This window comes from Apodemus sylvaticus, chromosome 4 (assembly GCF_947179515.1).
Source record: "Apodemus sylvaticus chromosome 4, mApoSyl1.1, whole genome shotgun sequence".
Classification (NCBI taxonomy): domain Eukaryota; kingdom Metazoa; phylum Chordata; class Mammalia; order Rodentia; family Muridae; genus Apodemus; species Apodemus sylvaticus.
In genome coordinates, this window is record NC_067475.1 from 141,588,056 (window position 1) to 141,601,337 (window position 13,282).

The 13,282-nt window shown below is 42.8% G+C and overlaps 1 pseudogene; it reads right to left on the reverse strand.

Annotated features, from left to right (window-relative positions):
* Window positions 1-1,302: 1,302 nt before the first annotated feature.
* On the reverse strand, window positions 1,303-1,976 carry LOC127683729 (60S ribosomal protein L15-like; annotated as a pseudogene).
* Between the last annotated feature and the right edge of the window lie 11,306 nt (window positions 1,977-13,282).

Consider the following 13,282-nt stretch of genomic DNA (forward strand, 5'->3'; position numbering starts at 1 on the left):
AATGGGGAGATTAGGGATACAAGGGATATAACAATTTCCTTGTATGTGTTAAGACTTGTTTTGTGACTGAGTATGTGGTCAATTGTGTATAAAGTTCCATGAAGTACAGAATAGAAGTTATATTCTTTTATGTTCAGGTGAAATGTTCTGTAAATATCTGTTAGGTCCATTTGGTTTGTAACGTTTGTTAGCTCCAGTATTTCTCTGTTTAGGTTTTGCCTGGATGACCTGCCCATTGGTGAGAATGGAATATTGAAGTCTCTCACTATCAGTATGTGAGGGTCAATATGTGCTTTAAGCTGTAGTAATGTTTCCTTTATAAACTTGGGTACCTTTGTTCTGGGGGAATAGATATTAAGAATTGCAATGTCTTCTTAGTGTATTTTCCTTTGATGAGTATATAGTGTTCTTCCCTATCTCTTTTTATTAGTTTGGGCTTGAAGTCTATTTTGGTAGGTGTTAAAAAGACTATACCAGTTTGCTTCTTAATTCCATTTGCTTAGAAAATCATTTTCCAACCCTTTCCTCTGAGGTAATGGTTTTCCTTGATGTTGAGGTGTGTTTCTTGGAAGTATCAGAAGGATGGATCCTGTTTTTTCATTCATTCTGTTACTCTGTGTCTTTTTATTGGGGAATTAAGACTATTAAAGAGATATCAATGATAGGTGGTAGTAGTGTATGAATGTGTGTGTGTTGTTGTTGTTGTTGTTGTTATTGTTGTTGTTCTTTGGGTTATGCTAGTTCAAGATTATCTATTGCCTGTGTTTTAATGGGTGTAGTTAATCTCCTTGGGTTGCAGTTCTCCTCATGGTGTCTTCTGTAGGGCTGTATTTGTGGATACATATTGTTTACATTTGACTTTAGCACAGAATAGGTTATTTTCTCCGTCTAAAGTAATTGAAAGTTTTGGTGGGTACAGTAGCCTCACTTGGCATCTGTGGTCTTTTAGAGAAAATATTTCTGTATTGTAACATAATGGACAACCATCTAGTTTTGATTCTAAAAATGTTGAAATTGTTGGGACATTAGAACAGCGTGAAGAAAAGAGAATAAAAAACACACACAAACTGCGATGCTCTGCCGCTTGCATTCTGAATGACCGTGCTGACTGAAAGGAATCCCACTGAGTGTTACAGGCTTTGGATCCGGTTAATTTCAGTATATGACATCTTTTATTTGCAGTGTGTTTTGTTTGTTTACTTTGTTTTGTTGTTTCTAATAATAAATTTCTAAAAGACCATAAAGCCAGTAGTAAGATCATATTTTGTTTTCTTTTATACTATTTTTTTGGTTTATAAATATCTATTTAAATACATCTTTTTTGAATCTCTTAAGTTGTTTATTGGGTATGAAGTTTACAAATATTACATGTATTAGCGATAACAGTAGAACTGGAGTCTTCTTCAGCTGCAAGCAAGAACCACCAATAGAGTGGTGGAAGTTGTGTCCCTTTCCAAGGCCAAGGCTCTTTTGGCCAACAAAGGTCAGCTCATGCGCACACCTCTCTGTGCTTGTGGACTGGTTGGGTCATCCACTGGGTGTCAGGATTTCTTCTGATAGCTTTATCGAGTGAATCAATGAGGATAACCTCAAAAAGTGTCTATGTGGAATCTTCACCGACCCAGTAGGAACTCAGGACCCTCAAAGCCCCACAATGGCGCCTCGCTCTCTCCTCATCAAGACTGAAGACTTCTGGCAAATTTCAGCTGTTTAACACCATGGTGGACAGGCTTGCTGTAAGCTGCACCCTTAGGAACATGTTTACAACCACCATGGCAGATATGAATTCTATCAATGCCATAAACTTGCTTAGCCTTGCATCCCAACTGTCTGGCTTTATCGGGATGGGTTGGGCAGGAAGCCCTGTGCAGCGCAGAGAGCTGGTGTTATTGCCAGCTGTGGACCCTCAGAAGAAAGCGCATCATGTCCGACTGCTTCTTCCTCCATAGCTCCTGGATGTGTTTGTGTGCTCCCATCTTGGCTCACCTGATGGCTGCCACCAGAGGAGAGGAAGAAGCCTTTTTCCTAAATACATCTTAAATACAGTTGATTTTAAATACAGACCCCTCGTTTTCTGATTTTAGAATCAGGTCTACTCTTTGGTTGGGAAAGTTGACTTTTGATGTAAAGAGTCATGACCTACCTGGTCAACGTCAACTACTAACTTACATAGTATAGAGTCATCTAAGTGACGCCCACGTGAGGACCTGTCTAGTTCAGATTGGCCACAGACATGTCTGTGGGGGGAATTGTCTTGACTGTTAGCTGATTCAGGAAGGACCAGCCCGTGGTGGGCAGCACTCCTCTCGGACAGGCTGTGGAAGAAAAGCAGATGAGACGAAGCAGTGAATGAGGCAATGGGAGAGTTGCAAGCTGTGTTTTCCCACAGTTTGAGCCCGAATTGAGCAGCAAGCAGTGGCCTCCATGCTCCTGGTGGAGTCGCTGTCTTCCCTCGCTCATGGACTGTGGACCAGGAGTGTAAGCTGAATAAACTCTCCAGGGTCCTGACAGAAACATTGATTTCAAATGCTTTCTCCTTTATTTCACCAGAGGATGATGAGCCCTTCCCATTTAAGAATCGGATCTACTTTTTGGTTGGGACAGTTGACGTTTATTTCTCTAGCCAATGTTTTTAACATGACACTTTGTATTTCCTGAGCATCCCAGCTGAGATTCTCATCTTGTTCATCTAACATCTTTTTCTCCTTCATCTAGTAGATTCTAAAGATTGTCCTCCGCTTGACTAATTTAGTTCAACGTCAATACACAACATATGGATCTCCAGTAATGTATATTTTAAAGCAGTGTCTCTTTTCTAAGAAGTGAGTACAGTCTGAATGGTCCATTTAATATGCAAATCAATGTCCACTCTACACTCAGCCTTTGTTTAGATATTGAGTTTTAAGTGACAATTTTAAAATTTATTATTGTTATTATTTATTTACGCATATACAGGTTTGCCTCCAGTTATGTCTGTGTGCCACGTGTGTGCTCGTGTCCCCAGAAGCCAGAAGAGCATATCAGAAGTTACTAGAACCGACTGGCACTACAGACAGTTGTGAGCTGGCATGTGGTGCTGAGAATTAAACTTGGGTCCTCTGCAAAAGCGCTCTTAACTGCTGGGTGAGCACTCCAGCCCCAAATCCTTGTTTTTGTTTTTTAAATAAAGTTTGAATTTAGAATTTGAGATACAAACAAATGGATTAGAAGTAAAATGTATATACAATGAAGTTTTATGTAGGCCATGGAGAAAAATAAAATTGTATCATTTGAGGGGAAAATAAGTGGAACTGTAGATCATCGAGCTAAGGAAGATAAGCCAGACTCAGAAAGGGTTGCCATGTTCTCTCTATATGTAGGCTACATGGAGGGAAAACGGGAGAGGGGAACAAAGGAGGAAAAGAGGAAAAAGACAAAACACGGATGCTTTCTAAAGTGCAATCTATCAATCAGTGTGCATATAAAGCAGAGGCCACTATTTGGAGGACAAAGAGGACCAACAAGGTGAGGAAAGGATGGAGAAAGTATCAGGCAAGGATGAGTTGTTTGAGACGTTAAGGTCTGTCTGTGTCAAAGGTCATTGACATGGGTGTGGACCAGGTGAAAATGGCAGCCTGCAAAATGCCTGCGAGTGGAGAGAGCCCAACAGACGCCTGGCGTGGCTCAGTGGGGCTGCGGGTTGCTGCTCATCCCTGGTCCCTAGGCATGCCCTTTCGTACCTGCAAGTCAAATAGAGAGAGAATGAAATCCCCCGGTAAGGTCAACATAGATGCAATTAAATATGGACAAATGGTTTTCAACAAGAGCTCAAAGCCAGGGGCTGGCAGGGAGCAGTCAGTTAGGGCTCCAAAAATGGTTCCCTCACATCTGGCTTTGGCACCATAAGAACTTTGAACTGAAGGAGAATGGAAGGCTTCAGAAGCAGTCTTTGGCCTCCGCTTGCCCTTCTGTCTCACCCCAAAGTAGTTCACAGGAACCAGAATTTCTCTCCCCCAGGGTGGGTTACAGAAACCAGAAATGGTGCTCTAATCTTCCCCTGCCTTTCTCTGTGGGGCTGCCAGTGGACCCTCTGGCCTACCTTATTTTCGAGTAGAGCATATGACCCTCATTCTAGAAAGGGCCCTGCTGTATCACCAGGAGGAAGAAATGCTACACAGAAAGTTCAAGGAGAATCAGTGAGGACAGGCTGGTGGCCATCCCCTGAGGACAGTGCCCTTGTCATTAGATCATGGCCTTTTATCCAATCACATCAGCACTGCTCATTCTTCATCAAAGGGAAATGATTAGAACGTTTCCCCTGAGTCTTTGGATGTATGGACTCCCATGAATATAAGTATTTGACTAATACATTTAGGTTTTCTTCTCATTACCCCTATCTTTTAATAGAAATATTAACTGTAACTCTCATGATGGGAAAGAAAGACACCTAATGGCCACCCCTAGAATCTTCAACAAACAAACAGTGCTGAAACAACAGAGAAAACACACACAGAAGAGTAAAGCTGGATTCTCAGCTCACATAATCCACAGATAAGCTAAAAAAGAATCAGAGAGCAACACGAGAGACAACATTTGACAACCATTAAGAAGAAGAAGCTGCGCCCAGCTCCTGTGACTTGGGGATTGCACTGGGTTCTCAAACGCAGCGTTAATAGCACAGACAACAGATGAAAGACACAATGTACTGTATCAAAATTAGAAACTAATGCTATGAAGGAAACCACTTAAAAAAGTGAAAAGACAAGCCATGGAGTAGGCAAGAATAGTTTGAAAGCACAGAGGATGCACATCTAGAACAGAGAAAGTTCTTGCATAAATCGGTCATTAAGAGACAAAGCAGTTTTAAAGATGAGAGAAAGCTGGGAATTAGTATTTCTCTAAAGAGGATGCTCGATGGCCGATCGACATCTGAGAAGATGGCCAACACTATCAGCCATCAAGAGATTCTGTCGGACACTTCCCTGAGATGCTGCTAAGGGAAGTTACTAAGACAGCTGTCAATATAATAAGAAGTCAGATAGCAGCATGTATGTGCTGGTGAAAATGGGAAGCCCTCAGACATGTTGGTAAAAATGGAAAACATGAACCAGCAAACCTACATTGAAAGCCATCCAAGGTCTCCTCACAAGGTCAAATGCAGAGCTATCATGGGACATAGCCCTTCAGCCTCCAAGCCTACACCTAAGAAAAGTAGAATCAGAGGGAAAACATATGCTTATGGAAAGAACGTGCAGAGGGACGTTCATGTCATTGTTTATACTGGCTGACAGGTATAACAACTCAAACGTCCAAAACAGATATTAGGATGCCTGTTCAGTGGACTGTGGCTCAGTGGTAAAAAGGGATGGACTACTTAAAAGATGCTAGAGCAGGGGTGAGTGTCAGCAGTATTCTAGTACAGAATCATCCAGGGTCAGGCAGGCTCCCCACAGCTGCAAAGCTTTTGAAGTTTTGATGGTGTGGGGAATGCTAAGCTACCATCTCAAAGAAAATGGACAAATTGCTGCATCTACATTAGGAAAGATGAGTAACCTTACTCAGGGGCCTGGTCACCCGCAGCCTTCCAGAGGCCCTGTTCCTAGCTCTGTGGTCCTCTCCCACAATCCCCTAGGTTTAATAAATGTACTCCCCACACCCCTTTTCTGTTTTTGTTCCTCCAGCCAGCATTAGTAGCACTAATAGCTACATCCTTTTAAATTTTTATGTAATTGATTATTAATTAATTTGCAGAAAGTCTTGCACGAGCTAGCCTCAGACTTGCTATGTACTCAAGCCTTGAACTTTCAATCCTCTTGCCTCTACCTCCCAACCAGTAAGATTCCAGGCATGGCCAGTTTATGCGGGACTGGCGACCAATCCAGGGTTCCATGCATACTGGTGATTCCTATCCATTAGCAAGAATGCCTTTTCTCCAGGGAAGCTTCAGGTCCGCATTTTTGAAGGCCCTTGCCTGATTGAGCTCGACTCACTCAGATCTTCTGGGATGTTCTCCCCTCCTGAAAATCAATTGGGGATGACCTTTCTTACATTTGCAAATATCTTCTTGTGGGTCCCAGAAGAGTGTTACTTGAAGGATGAAACTACAGCCTGGTTATGTAGATATTTCAACCTGACAGTCCCAGCTCCCCTCTAATTCCCCTGAAGACACATCCTATGCACACCAAGATCATCTCCCTTCAAGTGACCAAGCTTTCTGTGGCTTTCTTTTTCCCATCTGAAATGGGAAAGGACCTAGCTGTGCCTGGTGGTGGATTCCTTGATAAAGCTTTCTTTTCTGTCTTATTTCTCCACATGTTGCTTGGGAATCATCTCCTAGACAAATTGCTTACACCAAGTCTATTATTCTCAGTTTGATCTTGAGAATATGTCAACTATGACAATCCAGAGTCCTGGCCAACACTATTCCAAGCCTTTCTGTCCTCCACTAGATACTATGATTTCAAATGATAATTAATACCAACACCTACTCCATCTATAAGTTGCTGGACTGGAGGAGGATTCAGTGCTGCAGAACCAGATCTGGGAGCACATTATCACTCATTACCACCAAAGATGAAAATGAGCATGGCTCATAGAGCATGGCTATGATCTCAGAACACTTGGGGATGGTCTGGTATTGGTGATACTTCCAAGACCAGAGGCCTTGAGCCAGACCAATGACTTGTAGCAATGAGTATTTTGATGTAGAGCTGTGTGGGAAAAATATCTAGGTAGTGATGTGCTGCAGTTTCCAATACCACTGCAATGAATTGATTTATGATGGAGGAGTGGGACAGATGGAAGAAGAGAACAGGGTTACAGTGTGGAGAGAGACTGGACCATGTCAATGTCTGAGGCCTGAGCTACCACAGGAGGCCATGCCAATGGCCTGTACTGCTGATTGAGACCATGTTGGTGTCTGTGGCCCATGCTGCCACCAGGAGCCATGTCTGTGTTGGTGGTCCTGCTGCAGTGACTGTAGCCCATGTGGCCTGTGTTACCACTGAAGACCATGCAGGTATCTGTGCTGCTGCCTGAAACCTTGTTGGTGTTTGTGGTCCATACTGACACCTGAAACCATGCTGTAATCTGTTACAGACCAAGTGGGGGTCTGCCGCAGGGGTATCCAGGGTTCCTTGGTCCAGGAAGACACAGGTCTGGCGGAAACATGACAAATTGACATGACCACAGAGGTGGTTTAAAATCTGAGTGTATTTCTCGGGTATCTCTCAAAGTCCAGTCAAGTTAACATCTCAAATTAAGCATCATATACATTTGTAAAAGGCTAGCTAGGCTTTCTCGAGCAATACAGGGTGTTTACTCAAAGTCCAGGGCCCATGCGGTTAAACTGCTTCTTCATCTTGGTCTTGATGTCGTGCCAGCTCGGGAGCTGAAGAAGGATGGTTCTCATGCCTAGCGTCCTGGTGAAAATGGCGGCATTGTAGAACTTGGGAAGCTGCCTGGCTCGTGCTGTCTTTCAAGAGTCCTTTTGCCTAGTCTGCTGGTTGCATTCTTCTCTGTGCCATGCCCGGGGCCATCGTAGGCCCTGAGCCCAGGGCCATCGTGGGTCCTGGGCGATCAGTTTTAATGATTTGCTCTGGTAGCAGTCTCTAGCCTCTAGCCTGGTAAAGCTAACTGGTTACAGATTGATGAATTAACTAACTCATTTCTCCTCTGAGTGTCTCTCTCTCAGACAGAATCTACTGCCTATCTGTAAATCAAAAGTATCTACTGTCTCTCTGTCTGCATCTCAGACACTCTCTCCCTCTCTCTGTGTGTGTCTCTCTGACTCTATTTAGTCTTTCTGAGTTAAGTACAAACTGTATCTTGAATCACACACGGATAAGCCAAGAAAGGTTGTTTTCTTTAAGGACTCCCTGCATGAGGCCTGTAACACAAAAGGCCAATTCCTCATAAAGTTGCCCTTGCTATTTAGGTGGGCCTGAGATAGCCTGTCTGCAAGCAACAAGAGTTAAAGGCGATTAAACTAGTTAAACTAGATTAACTTGTTGGGGAAGGTGGCTAGAGAGCCAATTCAAATGTAAATTCTTTCTACCTAGCCCAAATTCTCATCTTTCCAGCGGGGACCTCATAAGATTTTTCAGATGTAAATATCTTTAGTCTGGGCTATTGTTTGGAAACCATCTGTCCTGAAAGGCAGTGACTTAGAACTAGTGACTGAAATTTCTGGAATGCCCTTTTTACCATAATAACATAAATGGTTGAAGCAAAGCAGAATCTTTTGTTATAAGATGGATTCTAACATATCTGTATTTGCTTGGTTAAGCCATGTCTCAGCTATAAGGAAATAGGAGAGTTTAAGAAATTGCCAAGTGAGATATATCTGCTTCTAAATATATGGGGAGGTCCATTATTCCCAGGAGACATTTTTTTCTTTTGCCTCTGTCTGTAAAATCTCATTTTTCAGACTTTCACTGGGCCACCGTGGCAGTAATCTGTGGCATGCACTAACGCTGACACAGGAGGCCAGGTGGATGTCTGAGGTTTATGCTGTTACGAGATACTATGTAGAAGTCCATGATCCATGCTCCTGCAGACTATAAAGAACAAGAAAGAAGCTTCTTGTGCAGTGCAATCAATGACTGAAGATTCACACTCGAGAAATAGAGACAGAAGGTTTCTAGGACAACCCCTACCCTACCTCCAACACCCTCAAAAGTAACAACTTTGAAAAAAAAAAAAAGGCATGGAAGAGAACACTTAAAAATTGTGATTAAGATGCTGCAGTGTAGTTGTACACAATAGATGGTTACTGGCTGGTAGGGCTGGAGAAGGACTCACTTTTCTTTAAGAGGCTGGCCACCTGGAGTTTGACCATGACCCAGAGTCTATATGGACAACACAAACCAGACTTTGGGGGTGGGGGGAGCAGGCAGAACAAGATGGTTGGGTAGACCATCCATCCATCCATTCACCTACTCACCCACCCATTCATCCATCCATCCACCCATCCACTCATCTATCCACCCATCCATCCATCCACCCATCCACCATCCATCCATCCATCCATCCATCCATCTATCTACTTCTCCACTCACCCACTCATTTATCCACATACCAACTCATCTACCCATCCATCCATCCATCCATCCATCCATCCATCCATCCATCCATCCATCTACTTATCCACTCACCCACTCATTTATCCACATACCAACTCATCTACCCATCCATCCATCCATCCATCCATCCACACACCCATCTATTCATCCATCCATCCATCCATCCATCCATCCATCCATCCATCCATCTACGTATCCACTCACCCACTCATTTATCCACATACCAACTCATCTACCCATCCATCCATCCATCCATCCATCCATCCATCCATCCATCCACACACCCATCTATTCATCCATCTACCCATCTGCCCCACTCATCCTTCTGGATTTGTTTTTTGTTTCTGTTTTTTTTTTTTTTGTTTTTTTTGTTTTTTGTTTTTTTTTTTTTGAGACAGGGTTTCTCTGTGCTGACCTGGCTGTCCTGGAACTCACTCTGTAGACCAAGCTGGTCTCGCGCTCAGAAATCCACCTGCCTCTGCCTCCCAGAGTGCTGGGATTACAGGTGTGTGCCACCACCACCCAGCTCCCACTCATCCTTCTATCCATCCATCCACCCACCATCCATCCACTCATCCATCCATCTGTCCACTCATCATATTACTTCTAATTCTCTAGTAAACTCTGGCTCATTCCTAGAGTAAAATAAACCCTCAGCTTAGTGATTGCATAGCTTCTCAGAAAATGCCCAGCCACAAACTGAGCAGAGATTTTACTTCAGGATTCACTCTCTTAACTGTTAAAGAATACAACATTGTCTGAAGACTGTCTTGGCAAAACAATTTCTGTTTCTTCAGAATTACATTGATCTCTGTTTAAAACATTCTCCAAGTATTTTGGGGGCAAAAGTAGAACACAAATCAATGATGGGAAGTTTGGGAAATGGAGAGAAGAAAGCCGGGAAAGAGCAGGGGAAGCATTTAACTCTTGGCTGCAGCTCCTGCTGTTGGAGTCTACTAGCACAGGTTGCAGTAGCTCAGCTGTCTCCCATAATCTTGCGAGAGCCAGGGCTTCTTCTGTGGGCTCCAGGCTTCTGTGAAGATCCTCCTATGCCCTATACTCACTTTTCCAAGACCTGCTCATGTCACACCATTTGAGTTCTCTATTCTCTGCTCTATAAAATGTGGAGAAAACCACCTGCTCAGACCTGTATGAGAGGCTATTCTGAATTCAACTTGAAAGTGTTTGAAACTCTTTGGAGAAAAGTGTAATTTAGTGGTATGACATCAGTCTACTGTAGACTTACCTGTTCTATGACTATGATATTGTCCCTGGAATGCTCCCATGAATGAAGACCCTGCGTAGGTGACTGAAAGACACCCTTGTGTGTAGAGCAAACACCGACTTTGTACCACTACCACCACCACCACCACCACATGCCACTTGAAGCCTGAACTTTCTTGGACCCAATTCTTTGCTGTTACACAGAGGAATAAATTACAGGAAATTCAGGATGAATATCGCCTGAACATGTACCATCTAAAACAGTGACCTTCAGCATAGGTTTTGTTATAGTTTAAACCTAGAGTGTTCCTCAGTGGTCCATGTGATGAATAAATGCTTAATCTCCCATTGGTGCAATTGAATCATCGTCAAAAGTTTAGGATATTATTGAAGGCAAACTCTTGCTTTGCTTTCTGACTGCCATGACTCATTGCCTCAAAGGTAATGGAGCATGCATGGAAACAGCTATAACTGTGAACCAAGTTTTTGCTTTAGCTCAGGTGTTTGTTACAATGACAAAAAAGCAGCTTACACGAACTTCTGCCATTTTGACCACTTTGATTGCACTTTGATAGCACTTTGACCACTTGGTGGATCTATTCCTTCTTGCCTAAGCTCCTTCAACAATAAAATCAGAAACTTGATCTCTAATGGAAGTCAGGTGTTTAGTTTCTTCATGGTTCCATACCTAACTACAAATCAAGCAACACACACACACACACACACACACACACACACAGCCTTATTTTTAATATGTCCTAAGCAGCCCAATGGATGGGTCACTTCCAAACTTCACCTTGCTATGTCTCCCCCCTGATACTCCTGAATTATTACTTACTAAAATCCATATTCCATATTTGCTACCCCAGACTCAACCTGGTAAGAGGTCCCTGGGCTCATCCATGGCTGAATGCTTTCTCTCCTATAGCTCTCAAGGCTGATCCTCCTGCTTCCCCGGGACGGTGATTCTAAATCCTTTTTCTTCTCTGGTTCCACACCCCACCCTGGGAAGTCTAACGTCCCACCTCTGTCTCACTGCCCAGCCATTGGCTGCTGGCAACTTGATTAACCAATTAGAGCCTGTCCTACATGCAGATGTATGAATTCCTGTGAAATTTGGGGGCTCAATTAACATAATACAAGCCATAAGTCAAATCCACAACATCTTAATTCTCACATGTAGCCCTGTTCTGAATGGTGAGAGCCGCATCTGCACCGAATGGCAGTTTCACTTCAACAGATTAAAAGGTAACAGCCGTACGTATATCCATTCACCTTATTTTTCCTAGTGGTAAAGAAGATATTTATCTCTCCATGACATCACTATTATTCCTGACCAGAAGTATTTTTTCACATACTCCAGTATCTCAAATGATGAAAATCCCAGAAGCTTCAAATTAGCAGAAACAAAAAGAGCACACTATGTTTTAATGTTTCTGTACAATACTGTGTACAATAATGTGTCTGCTTGTAGTAGAGCATTGCTTTCAATTGGCAAGTCTTCTCTGTGGCCTTCTTGGCCTGTAAAATGTCAAGGCAGATGCTTCCTTCCCCCCACCCCACTCTCTTTTTTGAAGTCCAACAAAAGGCCAATAGTTTAAATACACACACACACACACAAATAAATATATGGTATTTGAATGTGCTTAATTTTTTTGAGACAGGTTCTTTCAATCTTGCCCTAGCTTGCCCAGAACTCACTATATCTACCAGGACAAGCTCACACTTTCTGTTCTTATGAAAGAGCTCATTGGGAATATGAACCCTATCCACGGCTTGAGGGTTTTTAAATGTGGAAAGAAAGTGCACACCAAGGAAGCAGAATACTCCCAAAAAATAATCAACTCATGAAGATGACAGGAAAGAAATACACAATTCGAATGTAGGCAGCTAGATTCACGCAGACTCCGGAGCTCCCTCCCCCTGCCCTTCACACAGCAGCATACTGCTCTCTCACTGACTAGTATAACATGCTGAATGGCATGATCATGATAATCTGTGACTTCCAAGACTGGATTATGAAAGACCCATGGCGTCTTCCCCAAGGACCTTTCCTTCTCTCAGAGGCCGGCTACCATGTCATGAGATCACTCAAGCAGCCCCATCGTATGGACAGCTTCACTTCAGTGCGCTCCTGATGGCGTGTAGTTAGTGGTAAGTTTGGAGAAATTGCTGAGTAGAAATGTGCTAATTGCATGACACTGAACCCAGTGACGTAATGTGAAAGAACAGAGATGCCCATCTGGAGGAACTGAATCCTGGTACAGGTCTGTGTTACAAATACAATGTGGTAAATGTGTTTGTATTAACAAAATGTACAAAACATTATATATTCTGAAAGAACATGTTAAAGAGAGAAGATAAACATAAAAAACATGTAAATGTTCCATGTAGCAAGGGGGAAAATAGTGGAGTACCAAGCTAAAACTAAATCAAGCAGGAAACAGAATCTTAATAGACCCTGAGTGGTTAGACTAGATTACGATTACAGTGGAGGCTTATGGGTAGAGTTTACCCAAAAATAAAGAGAGAAGGCTGGAAAATAACTTTACGTATTAAAAATCCAGGCACATGAAAATGATAGAAGATAAGGGTATCAGCAAGTAACATCCCAGACCAATCCAAAACCAGACAGAGGCCTGTGCACAGAGCCGCGCCTTTGTTCTGAGCAGAACAGGAGATAGTTAGAGAAGGAGAGCGACAAGATGCAAGCGGCCTCATCTTGGCTTCCATGGTGAGTCTCTGCAAACCTGCCTTGAGAACTCAATGGTAACTTTCTTGTGAATGAGAAAACAGTATTAAAAGAGAGGTTCAGATGTTGCTTTTGGCAAAATGGCCATTTTAACTATATTAATCCTGCTGATCCATGAGCATGGGAGGTTTTCCCATTTTTTGAGTTCTTCTTCCATTTCCTTCTTCAGAATCTTGAAGTTCTTGTCATACAGATCTTTCACATGTTTGGTAAGAGTCACCCCAAGGTACTTTATACTGTTTGT